Raw genomic sequence first — 3,441 nt, 5'->3', positions numbered from 1 at the left:
CCTACTCATCCTTCTCATGTCAACTTAAACATTGCTTCTCAGAAAGTCTGCCCTGATCTGTTAGATTAACTGTATACTTATCATCCCACCAGAAACCTCATAAGCTTGTAGTTACAGGAGAAGGAGTAAGGGAGGGAGAGTGGAGGTCTCAGAATAGATCCACACTCTCCCTCATTGCCATGACTATTATGGAAAAAAATCCAACATATACAGAGGTAGAATAATAAGATGAGCCCCCACGCACACACCATCCAGTTTTAATAACTGTCATTCAAGGCCAATCTTGATACATCAGTGCCCTCACCCATTCTCCAATACTGCTACCCTATCCCTGGATTTATATTGAAACAAATCCAGACACAGTATCATCTTATCAGCAAATATTTCAATATGTGTTTCTAAAAACCCTTTTTAATAAATAGATCTACTGTATTACTATCACAGCCAAAACATGACCAATTGTTTATTATCATCAAACATCCACTCTAACTTTTTAATTCTCCAATGTTATCCATCTGATTTACTTTCTCTTTCTTTGAGGAGAAATAAGACTAAGAAGTGTTGGACTAGAAAAGGGGAATGGAGTAGAAATATGAATAAGATATTATGTTCTCTATAAAGTAATAGATGGAATGATTACTTATGTCTGCATAGTATCTTTATCCCTTTATACTTTTCTGATTTTTTAAAAAAGTATGTCTGATTTCACTTGCTCCCTAGAACAACTTTGTGTAGATGGGGCTGAGTTTTGCTCTCACAATTTATGAAACAACATAGACACAGTGGGTTATCTATAACATAGATAAGTGAATTCTTCAAATTACAGAGATAGTAATAGAGCTGTCACAAGAACCCAGACTACCTGCCTCTTTCTCTTGTGCCGCATATGAAAGGTGGTGATATGAAAGGCATATATGATGATAGGAGACAGTATAGACTAATTTATTGTTGTTGTTTAGTTGCTAAGTCGTGTCTGACTCTTTGCAACCTTATGGTCTGTAGCCCACCAGGCTCCTCCATCCATGGACTTCTCCAGGCAAGAATACTGGAGTGAGTTGCCATTTCCTTCTCAGGGATCTTCCCTACCCGGGGATTGAACCCGCGTCTGCTGCTTTGCATTGTAGGCAGATTCTTTACCACTGAGCCACCTGGGAAGTATAGTAGTGAGTCTTTCCTGAGTGCTTACTCTGTGGCTAAAGGTTATGCTAGGTACATAAATTATTTATTCCTCTTATCAGTTCTCTATTATTCCAACCTTAGAGAGAAGAATGCAGAAAACATAGAGGTTATGTAACTTTCCCTAAAACAAACAGATGGAATAAACAACTGGTAGAGCTAGGATTGGAAGCCAGATTGCTCTAACACTAGCATCCAAGAGCTTCACCATTGTATTAATCTTGCCAGAACAAGGGCTTTAGAGTCAGACAGACTTTGTATCCTAACTTTTATTCATTTTGTGACTGTGGGCAACAACTGTCTCATCTTTATTTATTTATATATTTATTTTCCTCATCTTTAAATGGAAATGATAGTAACCAAGTCCTAGGATTAATGGGATGATCAAATAAGATCATCCATTTAAATTATTTACAATATCACTTGGTATAGAATAAAGGCTCAATAAATAAAAGTCACCAAAAAGTGGATGGTTTCTAATATATTACATTTATCAATGTGCTTCAGCCAAAGGCTCGGTTCCATCTTATGCTACCCAGCAATATCTGGTTCATGACTGGTGTTTCTATACATCTTTACATGGGAAGTAAAATGAAAGTATACTTTTTACTTTGAGATGAAAGCATTTTTCCTTCTAATTCTAAACATTTTAATTGTCAGAGGCACAACAGGTTTGATGTGGAAATTTCAAATCCAGTCATCCATAAAGCTTCTTGACTTCTCATCCTAAGAACTAACTTCTCAGACATTTGAAAACTAGAACTGGGTGATTCTGGGAAATCTTTTCTGGAGTTGAAAGTGAAGATGTATTTTTGTGTGTGTGTCCTGGCTGCCTGGAGTTTATTGTTTACATGGTGCAAGGCACAGGGTTATGGGTTGTAAGGAAGGCTCTCCTGTGGCTTGAAAACTAGAAAGTGGGGTTCTCTCAAATTCCTTTTTGATGTTTTGCTGCTTTGATATTAAAAACTGAACTGCTTCCATTGGCTGCAACCTGCTTAGTCTTGGGGAGGGGAGAAGGAGGGGAGGGTTCTGATGAGCCTAGTGCCTTGGAAGGAAGCCTGGCAGTTGGTGGTGATCACTCAGGACAGGGGCCTGAGTTGGTTTTGCCAGGCTGGCCACTGAGTTGCTGCTTCCCCATGGCTTCCCAAGCCAGGTCAGAGGCGATCATGCCGGTGGAAGCCTGGGCAGACTCTGAGTGCCCTGGGAACTCCAACACTGTGGTCATGAATGGGAGAGTGGACTTCCTGAAGAAACAGCTGGCCCACTAGTGTCCTGGGTCTGCTTTGGGGAGACCCGAGTGGTGGGGGGTGGCTTCCCCAGGGTATTTGGCACTTCCACAGGAGCTGTTACTGAAAGTGGAGCACAGGCAGTAGTCATGAGTGGCCATGAGTGAGCCGCCGGAGGGGATGGCTATCATGTTCTTGCTTGCACCCTGGTGGAAACCTTGGCGGTGACCCCTCGCGGGCCTCCGCTTGGGATCACTGATGGTGGGGACTGGGGTGTTAGGCCACAGAACCCATCTGCATAAGAGAAAGCAGGCGGTCGCTCCATGAACCAGACACGTAGGGCCAAGATGTATGTTTGAGAAAGTCATGGGATGGTGTAAACATTTTATATATTTGATCACTCACCAACTCCCTGCCCCTACCCTGGGGAGATGGTATAATGGGAGGGTACTTTCAAGCTCTCCTGTTCATTGGCACCTACAGATTCCCAAGTACCTTAGGGATTATGGGTGAAGAACAAAAGTGGTGGGCTAAACAAAGTAGTTATAAAATATACTAAACAGAAGCAACTAATTTTTGGAAAGATATCTCCTATGTTCTGGGAGCCAAAAAGGTAGGGGCCAAGGACAGGCCTGCTAATTTTTACTGGCCTCAGGGGTGGTAGAAGGTTAAGGACAGAGAGCACAAGGGTCTGTATAAGGACAATACTTCTACAGCTTTCACTTAGCTATTATACTAGTTTCCTAAATTTGCTATAAATAATTATTACCAACTTAGTAGTTTACAGGGTGGCTCTCAGTGGTAAAGAATCTGTCTGCTAAGCAAGAGACTCGGGTTTGATCCCTGAATTGGGAAGATCCTCTGCAGATGGAAATGGCAACCCACTTCAGTATTCTTGCCTGGGAAATCACATGGACAGAGGAGCCTGGTGGGCTACAGACCATGGGCTGGCAAAGACTTGGACATGACTTAGTGACTAACAGCAGCAGCAGCCCCCTCCTCCATTTTCAAAGCCAGCAAGGCCATTCAGAGTTCTTTT

General features: G+C 42.2%; 1 pseudogene; it reads right to left on the bottom strand.

Moving 5' to 3' along the window:
* Positions 1 to 2,340: 2,340 nt before the first annotated feature.
* Positions 2,341 to 2,593, bottom strand: LOC136153206 (pancreatic progenitor cell differentiation and proliferation factor-like; annotated as a pseudogene).
* Between the last annotated feature and the right edge of the window lie 848 nt (positions 2,594 to 3,441).

Source organism: Muntiacus reevesi, chromosome X, assembly GCF_963930625.1.
Source record: "Muntiacus reevesi chromosome X, mMunRee1.1, whole genome shotgun sequence".
NCBI lineage: Eukaryota > Metazoa > Chordata > Mammalia > Artiodactyla > Cervidae > Muntiacus > Muntiacus reevesi.
Note: the sequence above shows the minus strand (reverse complement) of the source record. Positions and strands in the feature narration are given on the sequence as shown.